The sequence below is a fragment of the Suncus etruscus genome, chromosome 13 (genome assembly GCF_024139225.1).
Source record: "Suncus etruscus isolate mSunEtr1 chromosome 13, mSunEtr1.pri.cur, whole genome shotgun sequence".
Classification (NCBI taxonomy): Eukaryota; Metazoa; Chordata; class Mammalia; order Eulipotyphla; family Soricidae; genus Suncus; species Suncus etruscus.
In genome coordinates this window covers 37,814,317-37,833,594 of record NC_064860.1, presented here as the reverse complement: position 1 = coordinate 37,833,594, position 19,278 = coordinate 37,814,317, and the positions used below count along the sequence as shown (strand labels likewise).

At 35.4% G+C, this 19,278-nt stretch overlaps 1 long non-coding RNA gene across 1 annotated transcript in view; it reads right to left on the bottom strand.

The window, feature by feature from the left end:
- LOC126026149 (uncharacterized) overlaps positions 1-19,278 on the bottom strand; it is a 224,402-nt gene that overhangs the window by 21,387 nt on the left and 183,737 nt on the right. The window lies entirely within an intron of this gene.

The following is a 19,278-nucleotide window of genomic DNA, read 5'->3' as shown; positions in this document are numbered from 1 at the left end:
AGTGCTAAGAATTTCCACCTTCAAATATTTTCACCCTTTCTCCCTGTTTCAGGCCATTAGTATTTCCTCATCACTCAGTTTAATGTTCTTCATAGTACTAATCAATGTCTGAAATTACCTTGTTCACTTATTTCACTTCATTTTGTTGTCAAAGGGAGATTTTATTTTCATTACTGAAAATAAATGCTATAAGGAGAAATCCTTTGTGCATTTTGTACTATGCCTTCAGTAAACATTTCTAGGAGTTAATAAATGGCCACCCACTCTGCTACATACTGAAGAAACCCTATTTTCTCAGGTTCACATACTATTTTTATTTTATTATCTTAATGAATCACCTCACTCTCTACCACAAACCATCATTACACTCGACAAAACTTTTCTACTTTCCAAAAATATAACGATAATTTCTTTGCTAGTAAAATTTGGTCATGCTTCTTCCCTGTTTTAATATCAGTTGCTGGATATCTTGTTTGTCAAGGCTCATCTTGGATCTGGTCTTCTATATGACTTAAACTCTAAATCCTGCTGATTTCTCCTTTCTCAAAAATCCTGCTATGCCTAAGATCTTATATTTCATAATTGTTTAAGGTATGTCAATAATATATTTTTACTTAGAAAACATTTTGACTGAGGGATTCTGATTTACATCTTGGGTAAATGGTTAACATCTTTGGTTAACAAAACATAGGGCAGGAAAATGGGTGCTCAACATTAATATTAACATGGCTTTATTTTTTTGTTTTGTTTTGCTTTTTGGGCCACACCCACTTGAAGCTCAGGGGTTACTCCTGGCTATGCGCTCAGAAATCGCCCCTGGCTTGGGGAGGGGACCATATGGGACACCGGGGGATCGGGGGATCGGGGGATCGAATCGCGCGGTCTGTCCTACGCTAGCACTTGCAAGGCAGACACCTTACCTCTAGCGCCACCTTCCCGGCCCCAACATGGCTTTATTTGGGAGCTTCACTTTACTTCTCATTTCTCAAAAATCTTATTCAACAACAAACAAATTTTATTCTGTTTATATATTTTATTATGTTATTAGCTAAACCTGACTATTCTTTCTGCTCTATCAATATTATCTTCAAGTCTTAACCATGGTCTGTCTAAAAGGAAGCATTTTGCACTCTTGAATTGTAATTTCTTTAACTCATTTTCTTTGCCATTATAGTTCTTGGATTGTCTTGGGAATTTTAGCATATTCAGGACACAGCTGCCAAGATAATCTTTCTTATTCATTGATTCCTTTAAAAAAAAAATCCCTGGAATTCTTTTTTTTTAAATCAAACTTTAAGTATCATGCTAATTTATTTTTCTTGGCTCTATTCTTGATTTAATCATTTTCTGCATTCTTTACTTACCTAGAATTCTTGCTTTTCACTTGATTTGCCCTTTGTTTCATTTAAAAGAATTAGTTTCACACCTTCTTTCAATCTACCCAATATACTTAGAATAGTTTCTCAAATAATATAAAATTTATAATATTTATGAATAAATGACATAATGCCAACATATTCTGTCTCTTCTTTCAAATAACATCTGAGGATACACCTGTACCACTGAGTTCTATATTTAAGATATTGAATAAGTATCATTCACCCATCTGTTTTCATTCTGTCTTGCATTTTTCAGGACCTGCTTAAGAGTTGTTTTATGAAGTCTTTGGGACTGGGGATTGTCTGGCATAGTTCACACACTGGTCTTTGCTCTGTATATTTATGCTTCTCTTACAAATAATAAATAACAATAATAGCCCACTGTGCAGTTTTATATTCTACTCATAAATCCCTCAGGGAGGGGGAAGAAAACTAGTAACCAGGGATTATACTAGAAACACTAAAACAAAACTAAACATATACCAGGTTTTGCTATAATAACATAGACTTCAATATGATACATTCTAATAAATAATTACCTACTTAAGTCATCTGTAATTGCTCTTTGCCAACTTGTGTATCATATAAAATGTCTATCTGGTTTCCAGTAAAGGGCAAAACAACCAAAAAATTACGATTATATAAGACATCAGGAAAAACGCAGTATAAAAAGAGGTTTTCTCTGTTGGGTATTTATAAGAATTTGTTTCACAAGTAAAATTACTTGGCAGGATATATATGTACCTACAGTTCAGCTTTCCCTTCCTTCTCCCTCCTTCCACTCTCCCCTTGTCATTCAATATTTTTTCAATATTAGAAGAATTGCTTTTTTTTCCTTCTCCCTCCTTCCACTCTCCCCTTGTCATTCAATATTTTTTCAATATTAGAAGAATTGCTTTTTTTTTTATTAATTCATATCATTTTATGTAAAAGAATCTGGTTTTCCTATTACATCAAATACTCTGGTTGAAACTGCTCTGCAAAGGCAGTATGTCTAATGAAGGAGGAGGCAACCAAAGCTTCAGGGGTAAAATATTTCCGTGTTTCTTTGCACCATTTTAAGCACCCAGTTTTCAAAGTGGAGATCAAAATGTTGACTGCCTTGTTACTGCAGTGGCCACTAGATGGCAGGTACAAAAATCTGACAGTACCATCAAAGGAGGGCAGATCTTCCTTGGGAAGTAGAGCATGCTTGTACTCAAACTATCATTGGTTTGTCAATTAACTTCTGTTGCTTGCCAAAACACGGAGTGGATAAGATGCATCTACATTATTACAAAGGGCCACAATGAGAGAAAATCCTTTGATACCTAGGTTGTAGAATATTGTTCTCACTTATTCACATCTCATCATACATAGATTTTTAGAAATTTTCCAACAGTCATTCTAAGATCTGTTTTTTGTAATATTCAACTGTATTTTATTATTTAATCTCCTTTACAGTATTTCTCAATGTCTAAAAAGTCATTGTATATATGCTTCTATAGAAGCTAATTTAAAAAAAAAACTGTGAAAGAAGACAAGTGTTTATACTCCCAACACAGGAGGTAGGTCTCTAAGCTGTTCATCTAAAATATCTGTTATTCAACAAAAATAATTTAAGACTATGACTGAAATTGATATGACAGTATTTAGGATACATTCCTTATTCTCCTCTGTGACATTTCTATTTCCACCACTGAGATGGCAGCATTCTGGAGGAGAACTTATAAGACCATAAAGGAAGTGATTCTCCCCAATTATTCCAAAAAGAGATTATATCTTTAACTTCCTAATTTTTCTTTCTGTTACTAGATTATCCTGATATAAATGATTTGACTCCATGGGTATTAAGTATTTTCCTTTATCTTTTAATTAAAGAATTGACCTTATGATTTTTAAAAGAATCACAAGGCTTAGATAATTTATCATTATCACTTAAATTTTTTCTAAAGACAAATGTGTTTTTGTGAAAAAGCTATGACATCCATTTAATCATCCGTTCCAATTAAAATCTTATAAAAATCAAGGCAATGCAAACTCAACTATAGTACAACTCATCTTTTCTCTATTTTTTTTAAATTTAGGTATAAGTGGGAGGAAAAGCATTTATATACAAAAATAACAGTAAACATGTAATTATATCTACCCTTGCACTAGATATTTAGACTGTTAGCTGTCTACATGAGACATAAGTAGAGGACATATAAACTTGTCTTATGTGAAAAAAAAAAACCTACAGCTTTATAAAATAATAAAAGATATTCAAGCTATACTACCATAGAGGAAATTTTATATCAGCATTGAGTTCTTTAAATTTGGCAATATAAATTAAATGATGATAAAAGTAAGTTCTGATGAATTTCTATAGTTAAAGCTATTTAATTATGACCAAAGGAATTTACCCTGACTACCTTCCAACACTCTACTACTACCAGCATTAAAACATTTACTTTTTTATGATAACAGGACTGAAATGAGAAGTCAGACCTAGATTTTATCTATCTTCATTTTGAAAATGCTTTACTGTGTGAGATCCAGAGAGCATGACTTCCCTAGGCTCCTCTTTCTCATCTAAAATGAGGAGTTTTAAATGCCATGCTTATTCTTGGCTGTTACATCCAGTATCCAGTTAAGTAAACTATTAGGCATTGCTGATTTTTTTCTATGAAATAAATAAATTCACTGAGATGAAAGATAACACTTTTAATGAGCTTATCTTAAAAGCTAACATTATCTACCAGCACTGTGGACCCTACTTTTGTAAGTGAAGCTGTAACTAATTCTTCTTCAATCCTCATTCTCCCCCCCCCCCCTTTTTTTTTTTTTTGCCAATCTTCCACAGATTGTCTAAATCCTACCGCCAGATCCCTAGGAGATTTCTGGAGAATTATTTCAAAACTCTCTTTACCTTTCCTCTTGGCCACCTACCTTTTTTTTTTTTTACCTCTTGTAAACGATTATTAATTTTATAACCAAATTTTCTGTTAGTGAGATAATGGCTCAATTGACGTGCATGGCTTTACAACTGGCCTACAAAGGTTATAAATTATACTGTGAAATTACTGCTTTCTTTTCTTTGTTCTGGTTGAAAGTCATACCCAAGGTATCTACGGAAGCTACATGCTGAAGATGACAGAGCCTCCACCAATCTAAATTCCTGATTAGAGTTTATTTTTGTAAAAGAAAATTTGGTTAAGTTAAGCAAAAGAGATTTGAAGTTTATAAGAAAGAAAGAAAGGAAGGAAGAAAGGAAGGAAGGAAGGAAGGAAGGAAGGAAGGAAGGAAGGAAGGAAGGAAGGAAGGAAGAAAGAAAGAAAGAAAGAAAGAAAGAAAGAAAGAAAGAAAGAAAGAAATAAAGAAAGAAAGAAAGAAAGAAAGAAAGAAAGAAAGAAAGAAAGAAAAATAAAGAAAGAAAGAAAAAAGAAAAGAGAGAGAAAGAAAGAGAGAGAGAGAAAGAGAAAGAAAGAAAAAGAAAGAAAAAAGAGAGAAAGAAAGAGAGAAAGGAAGAAAGAAAGAAAGAAAGAAAGAAAGAAAGAAAGAAAGAAAGAGAAAGGAAGAAAGAAAGAAAGAAAGAGAGAGAGAGAAAGGAAGAAAGAGAGAGAAAGGAAGAAAGAAAGAGAAAGAAATAAGGAAAGAAAGAGAAAGAGAAAGAAAGAAAGAGAAAGAATGAGAAAGAATGAGAAAGAAAAAGAAAGAAAGAGAAAGGAAAAGAAAGAAAAAGAAAGAAAGAAAGAAACTAACATTACCTAACCTAACAAATCCCCTATTTTTCCACCAAAATCACGCTGTCAATCTCATGTGATATTCCTGAAGAAAACTAGTTACACATTGCCGTGCTCAGTGGTTATTCCTTCCTCTGTACTTAGGAGTGACTCTTGGTGATGTTCAGTGGACCATCTATGGTGCTAGCAATCTGACTGGGAATGAACCACATGCAAACTATGTCATGAGCCATCTTCAAGATAGTTTATCTTTGACTATGTTTTCACTTTGACATCCATACATTATTGATACATATGATTTTGGGGGGACAGTTATGTGTTTTCAGTCTTTCTCTCATCTCCATATAACTCTGGGAACCTGAATAAAAATAGTTTGGAAATCATGGAAAGTAGAAATACAGTTTTGATATAAAAATACTCAACATTTTGTCATATCTTATTTAGATAAAATATAAGAAGCATGCGTTTTCCAACATAGAAATGCTACTGTGTTCAGCATAAAATTTTAGTGTATTTTGTGAACTGCTTTTCTTGTAATTATGCTCCCAAAATAAAGTCACAAATTAAGGATTTTGAAAAATTATAATAGAGGAGAGACAAATTTAAAAAATGAAAAAATAGGAGGCTTAAAATTTTAGTTATATCAAGATTCTACCACTACTTATTGATGAAATTATAACTATTTTATCTCACATATATTACTTTACTTTCAGTATATGTATTGATCTCTTCTGAGCCAAATTCCTGGAACATTTTTTTAAATTGAAAATGTTTTATTTATGGACACAGGTTTGATCCAGGCACCCAATATGGTATCCTGAACTGCAATAAATAATCTCTCTCTTCTTTTTTTACTTTGTCTTTAGGAGTTTGCTTTTATTTTTTTAAATATATAAAATCTTTATTTAAACACCATAATTTCAAGCATGATTGTAGGTAGATTTCAGTCAGAAATAGAACAACCCCTTTGACCAGTGCAACATTCCCAACATCAATGTCCCCTCTTCCAAATCCTTGCCTGTATTTGAGACAGGCTTTCTACTTCTCTCATTCATTAAGATTGTCATGATAGTTGTTAGTGTAGTTATGTGCTTAGATTTTGGGTGTGACTTCCAAACATGTTTTAAAATTAAAGAAAAGTGATTTACCAAGTTATTAATTGTTAAGTTTTTTGTTATATAATGTTTGTTCTTAATTAATGTAACCTCTTTCCTCTTCCCTTTCTTAAAAATGTTACCCTTGGTTTCCTGAACACTGACCTGATTTTCTCATTCTCTGTTAATCCAATTTAATATTTCTTTTCCTTCTCTTTCTTAGTCACTCTTTTGGAATGCCCTAGTTTATATTCCGCCTTACAGCTTTTTTTGTTTGTTAGTTGTGCTATATTTTGGGGTCACATCTGGTTGTACTTAGGGCTTTCTCCTGGCTCTGGGCTCAAGGATTACTCCCAGTGACCTCGGGGGACCATTTAGACCATTTGCCAGTGATCAAACCCTGGTCAGCCACATGCAAGGCAAGCACTGTGCCCACCGTCTAGCACCATTTTCTTTTCTCTTACAATTTATCCTCAAGTCATTTAACCCACAAATAACTTCTAAATATCAATCTCTGGCCTAGATCTCTTTTTGGAACTTCAAGTCTCTATTTTTTATAGTCTTCTGTACATTTAAAGAAAAGACAAACTTCTTCCAGCTCCCGACATACAAATCCAGAATCAAAAGCATTCCTTAATTTTTCTGGGCAAAACTGTTCTTCCTTCTGTGTTCCTCTTTTGGCAAATGACATCAAATTTGATGTATTAAACTCATCTTATCATTCTCTTCTGACTCTTATCTAAATTAGGTATGTTAGTTTTAAATCCTATTGTTTTATTGCAGCCTTTTGGAAATTTTTAGCCTAAGATTGAATACTAGGAAGTGATGTATTAAAAATAGGAATTTTAATTACATGTGAATACTACTATTATGACTTTCTCCACATAAATATATAAAAAAGAAAGAAGGAAAGAAAGAAGGAAATAGAGAAAGAAAGAAAGAAGAAAGAAAGAAAGAAAGAAAGAAAGAAAGAAAGAAAGAAAGAAAGAAAGAGAAAAGAAAAAAGAAAGAAGAAAAGAAAAGAAAGAAAGAAGAAAGAAAGAAAGGAAGAAAAAAGAAGAAAGAAAGAAGAAAGAAAGAAAAAGAAAGAAAGAAAGAAAGAAAGAAAGAAAGAAAAGAAAGAAGAAAGAAGGAAGAAAGAAAGAAAGAAAGAAAGAAAGAAAAAGAAAAGAAAAAAGAAAAAGAAAGAAGAAAAGAAAGAAAGAAAAGAAAGAAAGAAAGAAAGAAAGAAAGAAAGAAAGAAAGAAAAAGAAAGAAAGAAAGAAAGAAAGAAAGAAAGAAATAAAGAAAGAAAGAAAGAAAGAAAGAAAGAAAGAAAGAAAGAAAGAAAGAAAGAAAAGAAAGAAGGAAGGAAGGAAAGAAAGAAAGAAAGGATCTTAATAACTTCCATTATAACAGAGTTAAGTTATAAATACCATACAAGAAGGATGAGAACTGTTCTTAGTGAAAACATTCTTAAATTCAATTTCTCACAACTAAGACTGCTTTGAAACTAAATAGAATCAATGGAAAATAAAGGATCCTTGCAGGAGACAAGCACCTCACTCACTGTTGTTCCTTGGGTAACCTTTATGAAAGAAAAGTTTAAAACCTGTGTGTGATAGTTACACATACAGAAACCCTAGATTTATGGGTCTTATGGGTCTTATTCATTTTTTTTTTCAGTTTTGGAGTCATATCTTATGGTGCTCAGGACACTTCTAGCAAGATCACTGGACCACAAAGGAATGCCAGAGATTGAATCAGGGTGAATCATGTTCAAGTTCAGTGCCTAATGTGTGATGCTAACTTTAAAACCCTTCATTCATTCTTGGTAAAATTACAAATGCTCTCATTTAAGTGTTACATATTTTATTAACATTTAAATGAAATTCCCTCCTTTAGCTAACCAACTATTTTGACTTCTTAATACTCAAATTTATTCTTTAGTGTTTTCCACAATTCTTCAACATTAGTAACAATTTTCTATAGGAACTGTCGTCCTTTCCCTTTTCCTGGTGATATATTTATTATCTATTATACAAACCCCCTTTTCTGTTTCTTCCCTTTGCACCACCAACTCTAACATCTTAAATTTTCATTTGACACACTGCTTACCTAAATTATTTCATGTGTGCTACCATCCATGGAAATTCATTTTTGTGTGACATAAATCCCTACCTTATTCTATTTCACAGTAATAAAACTTTATACTGAATTGCCAAAGAGATAGGTAACCAACCACACAGTTTAAATTAAGTGTAAGATACACAGGTTTGAATATTCTGTTCTGTCTAAGATATGTAGAGACAAGTCTTGTTTGTTTTTACATTCTGTAATCTTGCTCAAACTGTTTGAGTTAAGTTACCCAAAAATGGTTTTCTTATTTTGATTCAAAATAAAACAAAAACAACACAAAACCCACTGTAATGAGATAATGTGTGCACTAAAATAATTCTAATGAATAATTATTAAAGTGAGTTTGGCCTATGAAACAACAAGCTCATAACTTGAGCGCATACCAATGAGATTACAACTCCTCCACCTTCAATGGTTTCCAGTCATTGTCCATGCTAACCTTTGCTAGTTGTTATAGCTGTGGTAAATATCCTGTTTATTGGATTTTATTAGCATTTAAAATTTTGACATTTAGAAAACAACAATCTTTTTTCATCCTGTCATTTTTAATGTATAAGTGCTAAGACTTTTTCCAATTTTAAGTTTCTTTATACTACTTTCATAAGGTTATAATTTTGGAAAGTCATAACTGTTTTGCTACTTGTGTGTAGAATAAATTGATTCTATGTAACAAAACTTGTTTCTCTCATAGTAATGTGACTTTTTGGGGGTATGTAGTGAGTTTTGATCTGAAGAAACCATTTTTTGGTGGCATAACTATAAGGTTAAACACTAAAATTTTCAGTGCTATGATATTCATAATTCTTATTTTCTGCTCAATATATGTGTGGCATAATAAAACAGATATGACACTCATATTATAGATAAAAACACATAGTATCAGAGAATATTATTGTAGATCACACAAATAAGCAGCAAGGCCAGAACAAACTATTACTCTAGTGTTCTTTCTACTATATCACATTACAATCAACATTTCCCTACTATTTAACATTTAATTATTGCTCTTAAAAGTATCCAACTAACATTTTTCTATAGTGTATACCATTCCTGCTCTTTTCCTTTCATTTCTTTCTCTTTCTCTTTCCTCTTCCTTCCTTCTTTTTTCCTTCCTTCCTTCCTTCCTTTCTTCCTTCTTTTCTTCCTTCTTTTCTTCCTTCTTTTCTTCCTTCCTTTCTTCCTTCTTTCCTTCCTTCCTTCCTTCCTTCCTTCCTTCCTTCCTTCCTTCCTTCCTTCCTTCCTTCCTTCCTTCCTTCCTTCCTTCCTTCCTTCTTCTTCTCATCCTCCCTTCCCCTCATCCTTCCTTCCTTTCTTCCTCTCATCCTTCCTTCTTTCCTTTATTTCTTTTCTTTTTTTCCTCCTCTTCTTCACACAACCCTTGCTAGACTGAGTTACCAAGGACAATGTTGCATTTATATTGTATCTTCAGCCCCTGGTGTGGAGGTTGCCACTTGTTTGGCCACTCCCTATAGGCAGGACAGATGCCAATCATCAGGTGTATTAAGATTAAATCATGCTTTAACTATTTATTTAATTCATTAAAATGCCCATCTTCTCGTTTTGAACTGTTTCAACTTGTGCTATCTAGAACAAAACTTATAAATTTTGTATTTATAAACAATGTGGGGACATATTTCATCCATGTCACTGGTAGGCATGGAAACATGAGGGTAGGTGGTTGGTTTGAATTTCTCTCTTGTTAGTGATTAGTGACAGAGAAATGGAAAAAGAACGTCAGCAAAAGCCATAAAAACATGCTCAGGCATGAAGGTAAAGGTAACTTTTGCTTTGAAGGTACAAGTCAAAAGAGTCTGTGAGTATATGGAAGCACAGTAGATATACTTCTACATCTTGTGTGTATGATACGAATGTTTGAAAGAACTGTACAAAACTGGACATTTTATTCTGTTCTAACAGATCTGTGTTCCTGTAGCCATGTCTCCACTTTTAAACACTAATCACTTCTCTAGGTGAGCTTAAGTACCTAATTATTAAGTGTCCTCCAAATTTCTAGTGTCATCTTCAATGTAGTTAGTGCCCTTTCTGTCCCATTTGCCCCCTGTGCTTAGTACTGAATCAGTAGAGCAAATATCCTTAATGAAGATTCATGATACAGGGTTAAATTTACAAATTAAGCAATTCCTTTCATTTTTACTCTGGTTTCTTATCTCTTTGAATCCCCACTCTCCATTTGCTTAAAATGCAGCCCACTGTGAAGCAAAAACGTAGAAACAAAACACACAAACTCAAACCACAACAAAAAAGAAAAAGAGAAGAAAAAACAGAGTAAATGGTGATTATTCAAAGAGGTTGCTAAAATCTATTTACCAGATATTCTTGTCACTTGTAAGCTCACATATAGCATCAGATAAACTAGGTATCTAGAGAATGTTAGGACAATACATTAGCAGATTTACTATTAATCTCTAGAATCCCAGATTTATTTCCTGTTAAGTTAAATACTCTTATGATTATTATAGAAAAAATAATACCAAAAATTGATTACATTCATTAAAGAGGACTTAAAACATTAACTTCCATAGCTTTAATCCAGAATCTATAATTAAATGCAAACAAAACAACAATGGCAACAATAACAAAGACAAGTTAATGTAGTGTTAAAGTTAAGCTTCTTACAGAACAAAGTCATAAAATTTAAAATTATGATTTCTAGTGCTATTATCAGTTCTATAGCATTATTTACACAGAATTATTTTACAATATATCAATGTATACATTTTTTAAGAAAGTAGGAAAGCTTATTAGAAAGTAAGGAGAAAGGTAAAGGGGAGGAAATTAGCATAGGACTAAGTTCTACTTACGTTTAATTTAAATGTACATACTAGAGTTCTTAGAAATGGAACTCAGTAAAATACAACAAATTATAAGTCAGCCTTTAGTTGTCTGTATAGAGTTTTATAAAACCTTCAATATAGGGGCTGAAGCGGTGGTGCAAGCGGTAGGGTGTTTGACTTGCATGTGTTAACCTCGGACAGACCATGGTTCAATCCCCTGGCATCCCATATGGTCCCCCAAGACAGGAGTGATTTCTGAACACATAGCCTGGAATAACCCCTGAGCATCACCAGGTGTGGTCCCACAAACAACCAAACAAACCAAATGCTAAAATTGTCAATATGGGGAAAGTAAAACTTTTAAAATTGTAATGTTCAATTTAAGTGACTATACTCTTTTTTAGTACTGTTTTCATTTTACCTATAAATATGTTAACCTTCACATCCAACTAAATAGTAGTAATATTCTGGAAAGAAAATAAAATAATGTAGAAATAAAACAACTAACTGGTATCCTGTGAGAGTACAATTGGTCCTGTTCTTTCAACATATAACAAAGGGTATTACTGTGGAATTACTACTTAAGAAAGCAGTATTATTCTCAGAATAGTACAATTCAGAACATATAGGTTTATGTATACTAATAGAACATGTAAAAGTCATAGAGGTGTATTTGTGTATGTGAATGTATGGGTGTGTTTTACAATTCTAGTAGTCTCATTACTAGCCTTGGTGACTTTGATGACATTTCTTAGCCACTCTCTGAGTTTAATTATTAGAATTATAAAACACACTTGGTAGACCTGTTATCAAGAGTAAATGAAAAAATTGTAATATGTGTAACACAGGATGTTTATAGCACCATATAAACTATTATCATTAAAGAATGAGTAGCAACAATTTATCATCCTTTGGATTTCAAGAGGGATTTTTATATGTTTGTTTTGAGGTCACACCAGTGGTGTTCAGGGATTACTCCTAGCTCTGTGTTTCAGGATCACTCCTGGCTTGGGGGACCTTATGGGACTCCAGAGATCTGACCTAGGTTGGCTACATTGAATGCAAGTATCCTACTTTCTGTACTATCACTAGAGCCTTTCAGAGGTATTTTTGAAACAAAATCAATGATCATTGAAGTTTATGTTACTTGAAGTTGAGTTCCTTTTTGGAAAAAAAATATTTTTACATTAGGTATGCATCTATAGCTTTCCAGTTATGTTTGACATATGATGCATTTTGGTACAGCAGCTAAATCGCAGGTGAATGAGAAACAAATTCTTGGAGATTAGGGCTGCCATGCCCAGTATTTTCTTGATATTTTATAAAACATTTGTGTCTAAATAGACAATGTGCTTGAGAAATTCTAGCCCAAAATGCAATTTAGAAAGAAAGTTATAAATCATAAATATAAGGGCTTAACGCTAAAGTGCCACCTCAACCATAACTATAATAAAAACTCTTAAGTGCATTCTGGCAGGAATAAATAAAAGCAGCAAAGCCTGTTGTGGATTGAACAGAACCCAGGAAGGTAACCAAGTGAGTAAACAGCTAAGGGAGGATTATCCTCATTTGGGAGAAATCCATTCCAGAAAGGAATTAAAGGGGAGGGGAAGAGGGAAGATAATGGCATTTAGGGGGAAGGGCCTTTGCATCTGAAAGCTACTAACTTACCTTGTGGCATGAAAAGAAAATTTGTTTTCCCCTGTCAACAGTAATCTCATTTGAAGACTACCAGACTGGTGTACAAAAGGTACATGTGTTCCACCTACTTGGTTTTTCTCCTCTGGCAGTAAGGTACATAGGCATGGTTAGATGTATCAGATCCACTCAGAATAATATAACAAAATTCCTTTCCAAAAGTAGAAATACTCTTTACTAGCTTTATTCAACAGACTGATAACTTCATGCACAGTTCTTTTTACATTCTCAGCCAGGACTTTTACTCCTAGAATACATGCAACACATAAGTTTAAATGAAAAGTGGAAAAGATCTGTATTGAAACCATGGATCACAACTGATAATCACTGAAACTGAAGGTTGTCATACATATTTAATACACAGGAAAACATAAATAACCAATAGTTGTTAAGTCCTGTTGATTCTATTCATGGTGAATCAATAAAATCTGAAAACCAGGCTAGGAGATGAAACTTTGTAGGGTTTTGGATTTAGGTAACAATGACGGTACTCAAGGGATGCTCTCAGCTTGGTGAGGATCACTATTGGCTGAGTTTGGGGGAACTATATGGTGCCAGGAATTGAATCTGGGGCTTTTGCAGACAAACACATGCTTTAAACCATTGAGCTGTGTGTACAGTCCTATATTTTATTTTATTTTATTTTTTTGGTTTTTGGGCCACACTCAGTGACGCTCAGGTGTTACTCCTGGCTATGCGCTCAAAAATCGCTCCTGGCTTGGAGGACCATATGGGACGCCAGGGGTTCAAACCTCTGTCTGTCGTAGGCTAGCCCAGGCAAGGCAGATATCTTACAGCTTGTGCCACTGCTCTGGCCCATATATTTTATTCTTATTGAAGTAACATGACTTTGTTTCCATATTGCTAGTATATACTTGCAAGCCCACCTCACTAACCCCACCTCCGAAGTGTTAATAGTCTTCTACCATTGTATCTGGACCCATTTTTCTCTCCCATCCTCACATTTTGTTGCCTCATTTAGCTGTTTCTCTGATAATATCACTGGAGGTGGGGGGGACAGGAGTTCCTTATAAAATAGATGTCCAAATGGTATGGTTAGAAGTTAAATTTTTCTGATTAAAAGTTTTTCAGATCCAGAAGTCCAGGAAAAGTCTTGATGTAGGCTCCCCATTACTGATTCATTGATAATTCTCAAATACTGGGCTGGTACAACTAGAGTAAAATAGTACATTTTGCACAGTGTAAAGTGGTGGGTGTGGATGCTTTTGGAGCCAGTCAGTCTCTGGCAGCTGAATGAGTCACATTTGTGCTTTGTTGCCCACTTACATCTTCAGAAAGCAGCTTGGGTGGGGAAGCTCATCAGATGTGCTCATTTAAGGACAAATCCATTTGAATTTTATAACATTTGGCGAACATCCTCTAACGAATGGTGAACCTGGCTCACTGCCTTGGAGAACTATTGCTTGGTCAGAAAACAAGGTCCTTTAGCTTTCTACAAATGCTAGAGTGCATGCAAGGCCTTCAAGCTAAGTATACTGCATGTTAATTCAGACTTAACTCTCAAATGTTTCTACCAACTTAGTCTGGATTGGTGGTTTACAGATGACCAGTGAGTTGTTTAGCCTTGTGGACCATTTTTTGTGGGGAGGTGCAGGATTGGGGATGAGAAAGATTAGGTTAACAGCTGGCTATGCTCAGGTGTCACCCTTGGAGGTTCTCAGAAGTGTCAACCTTGTGCTAACTATCCAGACCGAGGCATTTATAATCTTGTTAGAGATGAGGGAATCACAAAACATAAGCATATTATCTATATCTTTATCCACATATATGCAAAGCACTTAAATTTCAATGATATACTGAATACCCATGGACTATAACTAGACTTTTTTTTAGAAAAAAAGTAGAATTTAAAAAATTGGGAGAGAATAATCTTTTCTAAGGAAAGGGGAAAGAGCATTCGAGGTAGAGAAAAAGCATAAAAGATATGGAAGTGAGAAAAGTTGAACTGACTACTGACATGGAGAAATAAGGTTACCACAGAAGCAGAAGTTTTCTGGGCAATTGACTTGTTTGATCAGAAAAATTGACCCAAGATGCTAAATCAAGGCCTTTGTTCATCCTATTTTATGAAAAGCATAAAATTATGAAAACCTTGTAGCTAAGAAAGAAAAAGAGGTCGAAGAGATTATTTGTATCAGGGGAATTTTAGAGATAAAGGAAGTATCTGGATTTAAATAGATAGGCTGAAAAGAAGCAGTGTAGGATGCTTGACCAAGAAAAGAGATGAGGAAAAAATACGGGTGGAGACTTCTAGGTGTTTTAATGATTATTTTATGGAAAATGTCTGAAGGAAGGGTGGCTTATTTCCAGTAGTTTAGATGTCAGATAAAAGCCATAATTTTCAAGGCCCAATGTGAGGTCCTGAAAATCAAAAAGGAAGAGGTCATCTGAAGAAAACTTTTGTGGGAAACTGACAGAATATACTGACCTGACTGAATGGAGTTCTAGATGAAAAAGTAACCAAAACTGACCTCAGTTCTAGGGTCTGAGAAGATGGTCCCATGGAAAGTAATGAGAAAAGGAAGTAGTAGATAGTTTAACAGGAAGATGCCATTGGAAGTAAGTCAACACTGAACTGTGTGTGTGTTTGTGTGTGTGTGTGTGCGTGCACACACAAAAGCATACAAGTACAACAGACACAAAAATTTAGGGTGAATGTTGTCTCTGCCCTAAGATTATATAATAGCTTAAAACTTTGATTCAATTAAATATTCTTTACTAGTATTTAAGGGCCTACTTTTATTTAAACATAATATATATGTATTTGTATATGTGCATAGGACTATTTATAAGGCTTAAAAGGAGACATAAAACACCAATATTAAATAGCAAATAACTTAAAACTTATGGCAACATTATTTTAAGGGCATATTTTCTTTTAAATATTTATTTCCATATTAAAGCTTAGATCACTGACATAGCAAATCTAAGTGATAGATGTGCCATCACAACACAATTTATAATCAAGTAATTTTTCTTAGTGAAATTGGATATCTTATTTTGTTCACAAATACAATTTCTGCATTTAAATGAAGCTGATGAATAAGAAGGCTTGTGGTTATAGCAGTTTTAAATTTCCATTCAAATCAATCCTGATCAAAAACTATGTGGCTCTAAGAATGGGCTATATGCATATATATGTGCATAGTCTGTTTCAGTCAGATTGTGACTATATGGCCATAATATTAAATGGACATCAATTAAATTTGAATTTCTGCTTCTCCAGGGTAAAAATTCACACTTATTTTGTGTTGGGGACTGACTTGTTTGAGGCCATTTTGCTGTTCTTTCTGCCATATTCCAGCTTTTCACCTTAAAGCTATTTTGCAGTCTTGCCGTAAGTTTTTGAGCTATAGAGAAAGGAATGTGCAACTGTAGATATAATTAACTCTAGCCCGGAGGAGAGCAACACTGTCCGGTACCGTTATCAGAAACTAGGCCTCACTCCTTAAGACCACATTTCGGAGTGAACTAGGCTATTATCAATAAGTGTATGCTACATTGTCTGTTCAAGATCACTGAGGCAGGCACATCTCGCACCACCTCCTGATAGTTAAGCAATTAGGAATGCAGCTGGAAGGTCACTAGAAATTTCCATGGAAACAGCACGTTCATCATAACTTGAAGGTCATCCAGCCCCCCTAGACCCACTGCCCACTTCCTTATTTAGAGAATGCCTAAGTTTCTTTGTTCCTTGAAACCTGAAATATATCCTTGCCTTGTATGGGCCTTCGCGCCAAAAGTATGACTGACATCACCTTTGTACTGCCCCCTTCTCCTTCACTATATAAGAAGGAACTGTAGCCAATAAAGGTACCCTTGAACAGTGAGACGCTGCCTTGGGTCTTTATTATTAACCTCTTTCAGATTTTTTACAGGTGTGGTTGCTCTTCTACTCAGCAAAATAGGAGTGCGGTTGTCTGAGAAGCCTTTCCAGCTAATTCCTGCTGGCCGGGTCCCCCCTGGGGGGGCTTCAGGACACCGCATTTTGGCGCCCAACGCTGGGCTCGAAGACCACCGCCACACTCCGAACGACTACGGGTCGGCGAGTCCGGAGCTGTTTCGTAAATCGCAGGATATACCCCATCCGGGTAGGCGTTGAAACGAGTTAGCCTTAATCAAATATTTAAACTGCAGTTTTTTCAGTCGTTCTGATCACCGCCCCTGATTGGCTCTTGGGGCTTCGCCCGTTGGCTTCACTTCCATGGGTGTTTTCATTGAGTACTGAACTTAAATTCATTATTGATATTCAGTCTGAGTTGAAAGCCAGACATGTAGAGGTTACCAAAAAAGAATATTTGTAATTTTCTTATGTTTATTCATAATGTATGTCATTGGTTTATTATTACCTGTCCAGAAATTGTTGCGTCCACTTGGGACAAAGTAGGACATGAAATGAGTGATTATTTTGTAAATAATGATGATTCACAGAAGGAAAAAATTATGTTCCAATATTGGAGCCTGTTAAGAGATATCATTGTAACTAAAAATGCCGGAACCGCCAAAGACATCATCCATGCCGTTGAATCTCATGTACAACAAGTCTCCCGTGAGTGTTCCAGGACTCCCTCTCGTTCTAATTCTGTCTCTCATCTCCCTTCTCCCTCTGAGAATACTTCCCCTTGTCCTCCCTCCACCACTGACCTTTGTCTCCAAAGTAACTAATGCTCTTAAAGATCTCTCTAATGCTTCTCATTTATATCCCTCCCTTACTTCTGTCCATACTTCTGCTCTATGCACCCAGACCCCTACAGAAGAGGCCGCTGCACCCTCTGTGCAAAATCCTAAACAGCCCTTCACTTCCCTAGCTTCAGCTCCGTCCCTGTTTCACCACCCTCCCCTCCTTAGCCAGCAATTGCAACAATACAAAGCCTTTAATTGGAAAAGCCTCAAAGAGCCGTTTCAAGCCGTAACCTCCTATGGCCCCCAAGCCCCTTACACGCTCTCCTGCTTAGAATCTAAAAGCTGAACTCTTTGTCTCTTGGGAAGTTAACTTTTTTTTCCGCTGCAAAGCCCTTGCAGATAGGCAGGAATCCTGATCTCTAAGCTCTTATAGCTGGCCTCGCCTCTTTTCATACCTTAAAGGTACAGCACACACTTTCCAGGTCCCAGCTTGCCAACATGGCTCTTGCTGCCCTCTGCGCCTGGAAGTCGCTCCCCAGAGCCGGCATTCCAGCAGCTCCCCCACACGCGGCAACAAACTGTTGCTGCTTTCTTCCCCCCCCCCCTTTTTTCTGACTTGAGTTCCCAACTCACCACAATTACATCCATGGTCTCTCACCTCTCTAACAAACTTGATAATGCTCTTGGCTCAAAAACCAGCGCTACCTTTCCTGTCTTTCTCCCTAATGGAGAAAGTCTTCCCCCGCCTGCTCAGCAGCCTCCACCGAGGAGAACGCTCAGTCCCTAACCATGGCAGATTCCCTCCTCTCACCGCTCCCCCTCTTAAAGCTATAGAAATGAAACTACTTGGCCAAATTAAAAATCTTAAACAAATCTTAAGCCTTCAAAAACAGGCTGCTTCTCTTAATTCACAGATTTCTGCCCTTCAGGCGTTTCCCCCCCCTCCTAAATCTATAGTTGTCTGTCCTCTGCCCACTGAATTCCACGGCCAGGCCCCCCCTCTTGAGAACTCAAAGAGACAAACTAATGAAAGTGAGGCTAAGTGCCATAAAACAGAAACTGCTGCAGTGCCTACAAAAAATTCTAAGGGCACAGTAAGCAGGATAATTACAAAGTATCATCTGCTAAGCCATAAAACCTTGCGATATCTACACTTTGCTGTTAAAACTTCTGAGCCTAATGTACCCTTTACTTTGCTCAAACCAATCCTCAGCCTCCTTCAGCCTCTTTCCTGCCAGCCTTGGAGAACAGCCAGCTCAAGCCCTGACACTCCCACTTTAAGCCTTCCAATTCACCTTGAAATACCCAATCTTTGTTATTCAAAAAAAAAAAAAAAATCTGAAAAGTAGCATCTCTTGCATATTCTCAAATCAATTAATAAAACCATGATTCTCATGGTGCTTTTGCAACCCAGACTCCCCTCTTCGGTTGCCACTCCCTCTAATTCCAATAAATTAGTAATTAATCTTAAAAGATTGCTTTTTTTTTCTCTATATCATTACACCCTGCTAACTGTAAATAATTTGCCTCTAGCCTTCCTGCTGTTAACTGTGCTAGCCCCTCCCCGAGCTATCAGTGAAAGACTCTGCTTCACCTTGTCAGCCCTACACTTCGTCAAATATGTGTTATTAGGTTTAGTGCATTAAGTGGTGTAAAGTAATTATTAAAACATTAAAAAGCAACAAGAAGATAAGGGCAATAAACTTTTTTTTTCCATGCCTCTCAGAAAATTTTAGAGCAAGGTCATAATTCTGTCACTTTACAGATAACAAAATGTTGGTAAAAGAAAAACTTCTTTGTGTTTTAAAATCCAAACGAACACAAAAGTGTTAAATTTAAATCTTAT